Source organism: Xenopus laevis, chromosome 7L (genome assembly GCF_017654675.1).
Source record: "Xenopus laevis strain J_2021 chromosome 7L, Xenopus_laevis_v10.1, whole genome shotgun sequence".
In the NCBI taxonomy this organism is placed as follows: Eukaryota; Metazoa; Chordata; class Amphibia; order Anura; family Pipidae; genus Xenopus; species Xenopus laevis.
The window spans coordinates 112,354,095-112,369,422 of record NC_054383.1 but is presented as its reverse complement, the minus strand read 5'-3'; positions in this window follow the sequence as shown (position 1 = coordinate 112,369,422).

The window sequence follows — 15,328 nt, the reverse complement described above, 5'->3', positions numbered from 1 at the left end:
ATTTTGTCAAGGGATGAAGTATAGAGAGAAAATAATAAGAGCCTTGAGGAACCCCAACAGAAATAGGTAGGGGAGAAGATGATACTCCATTGTAGGAGACACTGAAGGGACAATTTGTGAGGTAAGAACAGAATCAGGACAGAGCAGTGTCACGAAGGCCAAGAGAATGGAGGGATTGGAGAAGGAGAGAGGGTTATCCACAAAAGCAGCTGAGAGATCAAGCCGTAGTATCGAGAAGAGGTTATTGGCTTTAGTCATTAGTTAACTGGGTTAGAGCAGTTTCAGTGGAGTGTTGTTGCCTAAAACCAGATTGTAGGCGGTCCAGCAGGTTATCTGAGAGGAACATAATTTGTCAATTAAAAAACTAGGTGCTAAAGTTATTTAGAGATGAAAGGGAGCAGAGAGATATGTTGGAGGTTATCAAGATTGAAGGCAATTTAGAGATATTTTTTTTCAAATGGGGTCACGAGCATGATTTAGTTTGAGAGGGAGAGATTAAATAGAGGGCGTTCATTAGACAGGGATTGGCATTGCATAGAAGTGTGGAAGGAATGGGATCAATTGGGCAGGTAATAAGGTGAGAAGAAGCCAAACATTTTGAGACTTCCATCAGCCACATGGAAGAAGGAGCACACAAGAGATTGGGGAGTGTGGAGGGAGGTGAATGCATAGGGGGTTTAGTAGTATAATGTCACTTCCGATGGTGTCAGTTTTGCTTTTGAAGTGCTCAGCAATAATTGGGGCTCTACTGCAATATTGTTCTGTATCAATAAGCACAAACAATATACATACAAAACTATTATTCTGCACCTTGAATCGGGATATCTTAAATCAGAAGTGGCTTATACATTCATGTGGTTCTCTTACTCCCACTTGGACATTCCTGGGGGTGGGTGACATAGGAGCTCTGCTTCCAACACTTAATGGGACTGTCCAAATCTTTACCACTACTTCTACTCAAGGTAAATTGATCCAACTATTCCTTTAGGTAGGTTCCTACCAACAGTAAAACCCTATCCGGGTAAGGGGGACCCATCTTATATACCCTGCCACCTTTATGGATTAGAGTCGCAGCAGTTCATTTAAACTGCAGCCCTTTATTGGGTTCAAGTGCACAACTTTTCAGACCATTTTCTTTTGCAAAAGTGGGTATGATAAAAAATAGCAGAGACAACCCCAGAGGTGCAGGGCAGCAATTCTCATTTTCCCATGACCAATATCTGCTGGTGAAAAATACAATGAAATATTGTACCGAGATCTCTCAGCTTGCACATTTGCAAAGACAGTACATTCTCAGAACTCAATATGCTGTTCCCACACTTTATAGTCTTGTTGCGAGAAGAATTACCTACTTGCAGTGAGTCCATATTCCCGTTAATTAGCACTTCGACATTTTCCCTGCGACTCTACTCTGCCTCTCACAAGACGCGCGAAGCATCTCTAATCCAACACACACCTCGAAAGGAAGGTTTCCCGCTGCTAGTGTGATCCAGGTTAATTGGTTAATTGAGTACTAACTGGATAATTCCGAAAATCTTGTATGATGCTCAGTCGAGAGGAAGGAATGGAGGCGGCTGTGTTCCAAGGAGCCCAACAGGAGGCTATTACATCTCTTCAAAGATTGGCCCTTCCTATAACCAAGCTCCGGGAACACAGACCGATGTCAAATGTAAAGGATTGGAGGAAGCTTAAAGGTAATTAGGCACATAAAGAGGATGGAAACCCACAAAGACAATTTTCACACAATGAAAGGAAATCTAATTCTAAGCAACTTTCCAATATACATTCAGATTTGAAATACAGAATACCAGCAAGGGCGTGGTGTGAGTGTGGCTGCAGTATCAAACCAGTAAAAGGCAATGTGGTTATTTGGAGCTGTTGGGGGAACATAGAGTATGCCCAGTTTGCCTTCAGCTTAAAAGCCTAATTGTATGAGTCATGGCACTTGCCAGCTGTGATTTAAACTAAAAACTGACACTTTACCGCAATTATCAGAAACTTCTCCCTTTATTTAACCCTCTGGTTCCTTGCCAACCTTGATCCTTCCCTATCTTCTAGCAGACCCTGCCTGCTTTCCCCAATATCTCAGCAGTTGATGCCCCAGGCTGGCCATAGTTCTGGCTAAGGGCTAATTTAAAGTCTCCCCTTGTAGTTGGGAATCAGCATACCACCCTGGCTGTGCTTTCTATCCACTGGGTGCAATTCAGACTATACAATATTCCAAGTAAATGCAAATTTTAGGAGCAGTACTGGGTTTTCTTTTCAGAATAGTTTCTGCTTTGCATGTGAATCAGGACAATCACCACAACCCAAATGTTTTTTTTTTGGACAACACATAGATAAAAACTATGGATTGTTGGGCCCTCTAGTTATGTGCCACCATCAGCCACACACTTTGCTGTTACATCCAAGTTTGGGAATAATTTACATATATTTCTGCCCCTTCTACCTTTTTGTGAAGTCTCAGATTCTAATCTACTCTGGGCCATGAGCAGGCTCTAATCAGTAAGACCCTCTTTCAATCATCTATTCAGTTTTTGTATGCAATACATATCTTTTATGTACTTACACTTTTCCAAGCAAAAAGGCATTGCTGCGTCCCTTGGGAAATGTTTTTCTCATATAGTATTCCCTAAATGTAACACTAGAGGGAGATATCACACTATGTGTCAGCATGTGTTGTTTGTCTGTAGGTGGGTGTCCTTTTCATAATGGATATAGAATTGTTTGTCACATTAAAATAGAAAATCATATAGACCACCAAGATTTCCTCATACCTCCAGATCTAAAGGTCTTCAATACGGTTTATATACACAAACTATCATAGGCAGCCTTAGCGGTATTGTTCTTGACATATACCCATATACCCATATGCCTGGACTGGGTTAATCTACACACACAGCTTGCAAGTCATTTCCCATTTTGCATGGCTCAAAAAAAGTAATATATGTCTTAAGGGTTGTGGGGGGGACTTAGCAGGGGCTATAGCACTGGGGGGCCACACACACAAAGGGGTCCTGCAGAGCAACAGCTGGATGTAGGAGAGCTCAATAACACATCAAACATTCATATCTTGTGCAAGCAGCAAGCAACACCTAGAGCAGCAGTGAGATAATAGTCTCTGGGAAGGGATTATGGCTGTGGGATAACAGGAATAGTAGGGAGAGATGGTGCCTATAGTAACAGTGGATAATAGTCTCTGGGAAGGGACTGTGGCTGTGGGATAGCAGGTATAGTAGGGAGAGATGGTGCCTATAGTATCAGTGGGATAATAGTCTCTGGGAAGGGACTGTGGCTGTGGGATAGCAGGTATAGTAGGGAGAGATGGTGCCTATAGTATCAGTGGGATAAGTCTCTGGGAAGGGAGTGTGACTGTGGGATAGCAGGTATAGTAGGGAGAGATTGTGCATTTAGTAGCAGTTGTGGAAAGGGACTGTGGCTGTGGGATAACAGGTATAGTAGGGAGAGATAGTGCCTATAGTAGCAGTGAGGATCATGGTCTCTGGGAAGGGGCTGTGGCTGTGGGATAGCAAATATAGTAGGGAGAGATGGTGCCTATAGTAACAGTGGGATAATAGTCTCTGGGAAGGGAGTGTGACTGTGGGATAGCAGGTACAGTAGGGAGAGATGGTGCCTATAGTAACAGTGGGTATAATAGTCTCTGGGAAGGGACTGTGGCTGTGGGATAGCAAATATAGTAGGGAGAGATGGTGCCTATAGTAACAGTGGGATAATAGTTTATGGCAGGAGTGCCCATACTTTACCAATCGAAGGTCTACTCTTAGTGATGTTGTCCCATTATGATCTTCATCCATAAAACATTTTTAACATTCTGCTTCATGGAAAATATTACTTAAATATTGATTTATGAGAAAATGTATATTGTTATACACGTATATTCACTTTCCTACCCATGAAATGAACAGCCAATTAAGCTGCCGTACTGGGGTTCAATAGAAATCAAGTAAAACGGACAATTTTTGAGTATTGGTTCAAGGCCAACCACTATAGGGGAGGACAAGTGTATTTTTTATTAGAACATTGGTCCTGCATATGTGCCTTTCTGCTTTCCATAAAACCTTTGGTGGTACTGATGAATATAGCGTGTGTTCCTGTAGGTGGATAGGATGCATGATGTATACGTTAGCTGAAGCCCCTGTCTGTATGAGTTCCTCCATTCTCTGATCTTCAGTTCCCTGGACACTTAGGATTATTTGCACAAATTGTAGATTTGCCCTCCAGCTGCTTTAGTCCCAAGTGGCAGGCTTAAACTGGCAGCCCTAGCGGCAGCATTCTGGGAACCCAAATACAATCGTATGTATTCATAATGGTTCTTAGAATTGGGGGGGGGGGGTATAGGGAACCTGTTTTATGCTCAACATACATGAACCTGCTAATACATTAGCAAATATAAATGCACACTACTATGAAACATAACTAAATCACTTCAGGTTTGAATTTCAGTATATATATATATATATATATATATATATATATATATATATATATATATATATATATATAGAAAGGCTACAGTATAATTTGTTCCATAAAACAAGACAGGGATGCTTTTTGCTGGAAAGAAGGTTGAGAAAAAAAAGGCTCATTTACTACTGCCTGGGGCAAACCAAGGAGAGCAAAATTGCACATCCAGGAAATTCTCACAGGGCACGATACAGTTGGATTTCAAAGAGTTTTTAGTCCCATTTGGCTACTAAATAACTTGTCCTTTCTGGCAGTGCTTAATTAGTTTTGATTAAATGTAAGTTCCCCTTTATAAGAACTGTTAGTATGTTCTAAACAACTTTGTAACATTGTCTTCATACCTTATTTTGTACACTTTTGGAATTACTAGCAGATGTTCTGATTTAGCCTTTTTGTTGAGTTTTACAGTTCAGGGAGCTCTGAGTATCACTCATTGAAGAGATAGTGTACCCCTACTGTGAATTATAAGGATATTAGAAGTCACTGAGGGGTTCTGTGACCATATAAAGGCACAAGGCTGCAGGCTGAGTCATACAGGGAACTCTGAGTATCACTCATGTATTATAAGGGATAATGTACCCCTACTGTAAATTATATAGTGAAGTACCCCTCTTATAAGATATAAGGATATTATAAGTTACAGAGGAGTTTCATGATCATATAAAAACACGAGACAGAAGGCCGAGTGTTTTTATAAAGGTCATGGAACTCCGAAGTAACTTCTAATATCCTCATATTTTGCAACAGGGGGTACTTTATTTATTATAATACACAAGTTTTAGTGAGTCATGTGAAAAAATTACATCACTACTCACCATTTATAACTGATGACATCAGAACTCACCGTTTATAAGGATATAATTTACAAGATATTCATGGCATTTGTGTATTATAAGGATATTAGAAGTCACTGAGGGGTTGTTCTGTGACCATATAAAGACACAAGGCTGCAGGCTGAGTCATACAGGGAACTCTGAGTATCACGTGTGTATTATAAGGGATAATGTACCCCTACTCTAAATTATAAGGCTATTATAAGTCACTGAGGGGTGATGTGACCATATAAAGACACAAGGCTGCAGGCTGAGTTATACAGGGTACTGAGTATCACTCATGAATTACAAGGGATAATGCACCTCTACTACATAGTTAGCAGGGCCTCCACCCCCAGGGCTCCCAGTTATAAGTCAAACAACTGTCAATTATTAACACCTATATGTAAACGCCCCAAAGAAACCTAAATACTATTGTAGTAAGGGAACTAACAAAACTGCACCTAGTACATACAGTAGTTTTTCATTTTGGCATGTTAATCACAGAAAAAAACAACTTGTGGGCCTTATGGGTAATTTTTGCAATACATCAGAGAACAGCCTAACACGCTGGCACATTTAGAAAGTATAAGGCCTCCTGGGAAACTGAAAGAAGAATAAATAAATAAACAACTGCAAAATCCTTTATGACACATCAGCTTGATGGAAAGATCAGAAACGTACGTGCGAATGAATGAGCAACACCGGCACATACATAACAGAGTGGAGGCAGCACTGGAATATTAATAAAAATAATAACAAAAGGGTGTTGAGCTGAACCACAGATGCCCATCAGATCACTGTTGTATAAGCGATTAAACTCTGCTTTGTACTGGTGTTAGTGTGAGCATGTGTGATAAGTATCCATGTGCCATGGGAAGTGTAAATGTAAACCTAAGTGCATTATGCTTCCCTTTGAATTGATTGAGCCAGAGAACAGTGAAATAATGTCTGGTTGGGACAGCTATCCAGTCAGTACTGGTTTTGGCAGCCCCAGTGGTAGTGCTTGCTGGACATGATTTCCCATTACAGTATACTTCGCATTTATACATTTATAAATGCAGGTGGGACAATAAGGGCACCATTTGCGCCATTGCCCTTATAACTTTTGCCACTTCTCTTCCCCCTAACACCATGTGTTTGGGGGGTGATACTTATTTGCGTTTGCTGGGTATATGAGGGTGCTATTTGCCATACCAGTGTCTGTGCTGCAGGGACGAGTCTCAGAACTGTATTCCACTTCCATTTTAATGATCTCATTATCGCCTTCATCTCCCTTTGCCACTGTGTCTGGGCGCTTGGCAGAGGACACTCTTTTAAGACCCAAGCGCGTTTCTAAAATGTCATATTATTTAGGTGAAACGTGTCATCCTGCCGCAGGAAGAAACGCCACTGAAATCCCATCAAAACAGACAACAGAAGGTTTCTGCAGAGGTTTAAGGCCACACACACAGCTTGGTGCTTGTGCCGCTGAAACTATATAGGGCCCACTGTGGCCCTTACACAGAACACAATTAGGACTGCTGCATTCTACACAGATATCTGGCATAAATGGGCTTAAAGGAGGATCTAAAGCCTCAAATGCTTTGTGAGTATGTGTGAATGCACAGGACTGTTCAATCTACAATTGCCAATTGCTGTGGCATAAGTACCCAGAAACCTTAGGGGCTCCTTTGGGCCTGGTGGTAAGAACTGTTACTGTGTTATCTGATTTTCTATCTCTTCTTCTCTATGTACATGAGCCCAGTGCAGCCATACTTGCCATTTGGGTCCTGCTTTTTCTCTTCTGCCTCCAATTCCCACTGTGACAATATCATTGTGCCAAGCTCAGTATGAACGGATGAGCACCAGACCCTTCCGCTGTGACAGGTTTAAGACTGGTTTTAAAAGCAAACTACCTGCACAGTTTACAGAAACATCAGCCTGCCAGATTTTTCAAAAGTCAACAGGATTTATACGCCTTAGCAAGGACAGAGCAAGGAGTGTTGATGGGGTGTAAATAGGTGCGCTGCAGTTGTGGCCAAAATTGGGGGTTGACTCTGAGGATGACTGAGTGTATCAGGGACTTTATGAAAAGGAATCAGTTATACATGTCTTATATTGCTTTAGAACCTGTTAATATTGGAATGGTTTGGTTAAAAATCCTTTTCTCACTTATTAGAGTAAGCTGGCTGGGAGCATAGTCCCATCAGCAAAGTGTCCCTGGCACTGATATTCAGACGTGGTGCCAATGAAATTCTCAGGCATCGGAGAAAGAAAAAAGAAGCAAAATAGATTTTTGTTTTTTATTTCCACTGATCTTAGTGCCCAAGAGGTGCTTGAGCCCAGCTGTGCCAGTATCAGTGGCAGTCCTGGGCAGGTCCAGACTAGGAGTCAAATTTTTTTTTTTTTTTCCTTATTGAAAATATTTTATTCGATTTTCATGTTAAACAAGCGATAACAGTATAGGAGTCAAATTAAGCCCTGGCATTTCAAATAGACAGTCCCAAACAGCCCCCCACCAGCCCACTAATTAGTGACTGCCTATATCATAAAATAGCAACCACTCTGGCATTTGCCAGAATCTACAGATTGCCAGTCCAGGCCTGGTCCTGGGGAATCAGAGAAAGATATATAGAGGACTTATAGCACATTAGCTTCACTGTGCCAACACAATATTAGGAGAGATGTTAAGGAGATATCAAAAGATATACTGTAAATTCCTACCCAAACAGGGACAATAAAGTACAATAAAGTACCGTATATACTTGTGTATAAGCCGACCCGTGTATAAGCCGAGGTACCTAAATTTACCTAAGAGAACTGGAAAAATTAATTGACTCGCGTATAAGCCTAGGGGTGAGAAATGCATTTTAGGACATGGCCAGTTTGCATAAAATGTGAATAAATGTGTTGAATAAATGTGAATACCTGCTCGAATACAGAGTTCCCTCTGCTATATTTAGCTATAAGCATATGCGTCCCAGTGCTCTATAATAGAAAGCAGCTGTGGGGGGGGGTTGTAAGTGCATTTGTTTCCACAGAGTCATGTATTAACAGAGCTGAGTCACGGGTGGGGGACTCCTTCAATTTACTAGGAAGGCTCTAGGCATGGTGACTGGTGACAGGGTGCTGAGCCCACCACGGACTAGACTACTTTCACCTTGCGGGTGCCTCCTGAACTTTCCCACTCACTGCCACCCCCCCTGCCCTCACCCAAGTGAATGAGCATTAAATGCCGGACAGCAAAATTATCCTCTGGGGGCGTCCTAATTCATCCCTTGGGGTACGGGGCCCACTCTCTGTACTCACAAAATGCCAAGAAGAAAGTGGAAGAGAATAAATACAGCAGGAACTGGAGCGAGTATGCGTGCTGCAGATATAACAGTGTCAACAAGTGTGCTGCGCTCCTGTACCGGTCTGACCGGTTTGAGCAGCAGCAGCACATTACCTGCCTTCCTTAGACGCTAGCTGTTTGCAGAAGAGTGCGACGTCTGCAACGTCCACAGCCCTCTCCTAGCAGTGGCAGTGTCGCTCCATCCAGGGGCCCGGCTCGGCAGCGCACCTCGGCAGGGCCACGAGTATGACACGTCACTCACCTTACAAAATCCACAGCAGGGAACAATACGCACACCTTGTCCCGCCCAGTGCTCTATGATGCGGTAATCGGCAGTCTGTCCCCCGTATCAGCACGGACAGTGCAAGCGTCGCTTTTCTGTAGTACCTTAATACGCCCACACAGCACGGAGGAGTCACTGCATGCGTCGGTAAGCAGCAACTTTAACATACCGGTATACTTTTTAGTACCTCTCGCGTATAAGCCGAGGTAGACTTTTTCAGCACATTTTGGGTGCTGAAAAACTCGGCTTATACGCGAGTATATACGGTATGCATTTATAGTTTTAAGACAGATGTATTAGAAATATGAAAAAAGTTTTCATTTTTTACAATAAAACTTGTTTTTCTTTCTAAATCTGCCCCTTATTATATGAATATATTGTGTTTATATGTTGGTTTCATTTATAAGAAATCTTAAGCATATATATCACAAAAGCATTCTTGGCTATTCTGTGCTTCTTTTTGTTCTGGCAACAGTTTGGGGAAATCTGTTTCCTGTTTCAGCACAAAAATGCCCTCCATACACAAATGGGCCATTTATCAATGCTGGGCACATTTACCCATGGGTAGTAACCCATGACAACCAATCAAATTGTTGCATGTATTGTTCTGGCTAAAAAAAGGTAATTTTAGACTGATTGCTATGGGTTACTGCCCACAGGCAAATTTGCCCAGTGTTGATAAATGAGCCTGAAAGTGAGGTACATACAGAATTGGTTTGCTGAGATGGTTGTGGAATAACTTGACTACCTGCACAGAGCCCAGCTGGGATGAACTGGAACATTGTGAGGCAAACCTGATCTCCAATATCACTGCCCAATCTCACTAATGTTCTTGTGGCTAAACAAATCCCCCAGCAATCTAGTGAAAAGCTGTTATAGTAGCAAAATGAGAGCCAACTACATACTGTATATGTAGTTTGGTTTGGAAAAAAGATGTTGGACAGGAAGGTGTCTGCACTTTTTGTCAATATAATGTATAAGTATATATTGCCAGTTACAGGCACTTACATAAGAGGAGAGTAATTGAATGCTGATGTCTCTCCAATGACAACATTTTCAGTTTAGTTTTCCATTAAGGCGTAGTTTTCATTTTCTGTAAATGGGTGACTACATAGACGTATACAGATTGGGGATCTCATGCCTCATACACGAGTTTAAGCAAACATCATTAGAAATGGAGCGTAATTCATTTAAGCAGGATGCAAAGTGCAAAATAAAGGGCAGATTGAGCCTATTTTTTGCCTTTGATTTTGTCGATGCGCCTATAGTATGTAGACACCACGCTCTTATCTATTTGCCTTTGACTTTGTCAATGCGCCTATAGTATGTAGACACCACGCTCTTATCTATTTGCCTTTGACTTTGTCAATGCGCCTATAGTATGTAGACACCACGCTCTTATCTATTTGCAGGACTACAAATCATGCCCAAGGTGGAGAGCACAGCATTGTTGGGCTCAAAGCAGCTCAGTACATGAAGCCTGCTTTAGGCAGAATGATGTGCAAGATAGAGGCTAGACCCATGTGCTGACCATTACCAGTGAAAGTAATGCTGCACACAACCAGCAACGCTGTAGTCAGAACAAGGTGGAGCTCTTTTCTCACCATTGTAGGAGCGCAAAGAGGGTGCAACTCACTGAGTAACACTCACCCCATGCCTCATAAAGGTGTAATAACCTTCTTACTAAAAGAGCTGACTGGTAGAGAAACTATGTGGCTAAACAGGTCAGCACTAGATAAAAAAGGGTAATAAGAATAATAAATTCACATACACGTCTGATTTATTCTATGAGGCAAAGGGTTTCTAGATGACAAGAAGACTGATTCCGTTCTACTGTTTAAAAAACAGCAAATGTATTTCAAATATCTTATATTTTATAACTTCAAAATGTATAAATGACTGTTTCTGAATGTTATGGCCTATTTTGTCATATTTACCGATGGAGGGGCCAGGCCCAAGATGGTTAGATGAAAGAACGTGATACGGTATAGTAAATTGGATAATAAGCTGAAATGTGGCATAAAGCATGGAAACATTCCAATTCATTCTTATCTGTGACTCAGTACAATATCGGCTGGGATTCCGTTTCAAATGCAGCCATAACTGGATTTAAAAGTTAAAAATGACCCATCACTCAGATAAAAAGGACATTCATCAATTGAAATTGAGAGTCTTAATAGCAGCAATGTTCCAAGGATGATCTTTCATATATAACTTTCTGTCAGCAACACCATATCATGGAACTGCACTCTTCTATCTATATTATTCTTCTGTCATTCTGACATTGGATCAAATGTTTTATCAATAACACAACAGGAACCCATTCACACTCATAATGAGGGTATTAATGGCAGCAGCCCAAGACAATTATATATACCCCCCAAATTATGTGTATATATATATTTTTACACCACCAGATAATGATCCAGATAACAGAGGGACTGGCTGTATCTATGGTGAATTTGATTGGTGGACACACCTTTAAATACCTTGTAATAAACCTACACCTTTAGCCTATGACTAAGTGTTATGAGAACATTAAATGTGTAAGACTACTTCCATTCTTGGTACTTCAATAAATCTACTTAACTTTTACAAGCCTGCCTGGAGGACTGCTTATTGAGTGCTTGCTCTTACCTACAGTTGTGACCAATATGCCCCCCATTTATGATCATAGAAGGTTATCGGATATAATAAGAGAGGGAGAGCGAGAAAGAGAGTGTCTGAAGAGCAGCGCACTCACCAGTGGAGTAACTACCGGGGGAGCAGGGGGTGCGATTGGGCCAGAGCCTGCACCCCCTCAGGGCCCCCTGGCAGCTTGCAAGCCACTGAGTTCTTCAGTAATTGCGGCCGTTTCTGGGCGTACGGAGGGGGGCCCGGCTGCACGTCCCGCGCCATGCCAGCCCCCCTCTAGTTACGTTACTGCTACTCACCCCTAGAAAAAGGCAAACAAGCCCAGGTGCTGCGATCAAAAGTAATATCAGCATTATTAAGCCCCTCATGGGACTTAATTTGTGTCCAAAACTTTAATGCTGTAAGTTAAAGTTTCGGTCCTGCACAGAGGACCTTTATCAAAACATCACAAACAGTTCCCCAAACCAATCCAACTGAAATAGTCAGTAGTGATTGAATACCACTTGGACATTCTACTTTACTGCACTTTGTACATACATATTGTTACTTTACCAACTTGAATCTCCCTTTGATTATCAACTTAACGACCCATACACGGTGATGTAATCTTCATTGTACACCTCACACCAGTGATGTCATGGGGGTGGGATTTAGGTGCCAATCAATGTGATCTTACCTAGGATATCTTCTTAAAGGGGGTTCCTACAGGGTCAGACTGGCCCACCAGGGTAATGGGAAACATACCAGTGGGCCCCAGCCCCCTTGTCCTGCTGCCTGCTCACACTATACCCACCACAGTCCTACTAACTGGCAAGTAATTGGGCAGAGCAGTGGCCTTGGTGTATGTGTGTTTGTGGGTGTGAGGAGGGGAGAGTAAGTCGTTGAGGTTTGGTTCTCCAGTGGGTCCCTGGTATCTCAGTGTGAAGCTGGGCTTTTATACACAAATATTCAGTTGTTTTGCCTGCCACTGGTTTTCCTCTCTCAAAATATTCCCACCCATTTCTGCTGATGGAAATCTCATGCAGATGCCACAACCAGTCAATCTTTCAATATTTTTTGCCCTTTGATTCTGCATCTTGAGGAGGGAAAAAAATATTGGTGGGCAACATGTGGCATTGGGTCAAGGACCCTTTCACATGGGGCAATTTGCCTGTGTGTTATCTTTGAGACTGTGGTAAAACACTTGTTCCATGTTTGACTTTTTAAGCTGATGGCACATCTCACCAGCAACAACTTTCCCTTGAATGGGAAGTGCCTGGCAGCACAAGTACTGGTACATCAGTCCAAAAATGTTCACTAGAACAACTGTGTAAACACCAGTACTGACACTGTCAGGGCTTCCCTGGACTCTTTTGCACCAGATAAAATATGCCAGTGGCCTCAACCAACCCTGCCTGAGCTATAAAAGGAATGACATGACAGTGATGAATGTGCAGTTAAACGTCAATGTAAATATCGCTGCTTCCCCCACAGCCACTGTACAGGGTGAGCCTGGGGTCTGCCAATTTCTTTCTACAGACTAATTAGACAGACGGACAGATGCACAGTAAATGCAGCCCAACCTCCCCCAAACAATAGTTTGTTACCCTAATGTACAATGCAGAATTCATACTCTAAAGTTGTACATTATCACTGTCTCTATTGGCTGCCAGTGACACCCACAATGCTCAGCTGAGCTACTGACATGATGCTGTTCCACACATGTAAATGCTGGGCTAATGGAGTCACACTCGCTTCTAAAATGCCCTCAAACAGAGCAAGCGGATTAGCTGGTGTGTTAATTTGCAATAGGATTATCCATCTGTTGCTCTGTGCCCTGGGATTTACATTGACCATCCTGAGCGACCATGTTGTGCTCTAATTTGATCTCGGTCGATTGCTTCTGACTGAATATCATGTCGGCCGGTGACCCCTGTCAAAACCCGGGGGAGGTCATTGGCAGGGAAGTAGCAACGCTCAGACATTTATACCAGAAATCAGTTCTCAGCGTCAGTTCTAACTCTGTTATTGACAGGGGAGTTTGTGACCCCATTGCTATTGCTATAACAATGAGCATTAAATGTGCCATACACGTAAGGTGCTGCACAGTGTGCTCACTTGCATGTTATAATAGTTAAATGATAATGGGTCCCTATTTTTATATATTGGCACCCATGATATTTATATATATATATATATATATATATATATATATATATATATATATATATATATAGACATACTATACTGTATTTGGATACACGCATGCACAATATATATATGTATATATATATATATATATACATATATATATATATAGTGCAAAAAAGACGAGCGTCACCGAGATAAAAAAAATTGTTCAAGCACTATGTAAGCTGTTTATCTTGCACCCGAGGAAAAACAGTTTGGCGGTGTGCGGCCCTACAGGACTTTATATATATATATATATATATATATATATATATATATATATATATATATAAAATAACAGTGTGTGCTGATCCATCGTGTTACATATATATATATATATATATATATATATTATTGTGAAAAGCTGGTTGCCTGTACATGCAGTTTTTGGAGGAAATTAGCTATGGTAAGCAGGTAGGCGTAAGATCAGGAGCATACATTTTTGCAAACTTTTTGCCGTTTCGCTAATTTTTCCTGTGTTTCGCAAATTTTTCGCCAAAGAGAAACGGGATAGATTCTCCTATCACTAGTTCTCACCATACAGGATGGCTTCCACACACTGGAATATTCTGAGCTTCTCACTAAGGCCTGCTGACTCCCCCCTCCTGGGATATCAGCCTCTGGTATGTCTGACCTTTTGGCTTTCCTCAATCACTTCTGCACCTTGCAGTGGCAGTACCCTCCAGCCCCTCTGGGAGTTCCTAACAGAGAGGTAATCTCTCCTGTTCTGTGCCCGGGACTCGTTGATCATTCTATTACAATATATATATATATATATATATATATATATATATATATATATATATATATATATACATGCGCACATACAACCTCTCCTTGGCTAATTTATTTCATTACCACCCTATGTGCTGGTTTCTTCCATTCTGTGACCAGCTTCCCTATCGCCACCCCCTCTCTCTGATTCTCTCTTTCCTCCCGCCCTTCTCTCTATTTCTCCCCATTGATGCTGTTAGCAGTTGCGCGACCAGAATATTGAGAGGTTGCTTCTGTATGCAGGGCACGAGGGAGAGAGACACAGAGAGTGGGGAGAGAGACAGGCATGTGTACATGGCTAGGGAGAGAAGACGACAGGAAGGGGCTAAGAAACCCAAGAGAAGGCAGTAAAATTAGTAGTTTTAGTGGTTTTAAATGGTTAGAAAGTGTATATTATCTGGGTAATGGTGTATGGTAGTACAGACTGTTTGGCCATCTAGCGGCACCAGCACCCCTGAGATGTAGCATCTGGTCACTGCTTCAGTAATGAGAGAAACACAGCCAAGCACAGAACTTTCCAACCACTGCTAAAATCCCCATCTCCAATTGGGAACACACAACCAAATACTTGCAGAACGTAGAAAGGTCATTGGGTCATGTGCTGCTTTGGATCACTGGCATAACTGGCATGGATGATAATTTAGGCTTTTTTTTCAATGAGACATACATATAAAAAGAAAAGAAAGGTCTGATTCCCTAGCACTGCAACTCAAGGAGTTCCTCCAAGTGAAGACGTAGAGAAGACAGGGCTCCCTATAGATATTATTGCTAATTATTATTACCCCTGCCCTAATGTAGGCCAAGACTGAGATTCTAAATAGGCCCTGGAATTTCAAATGCAAAACTAAATGCATT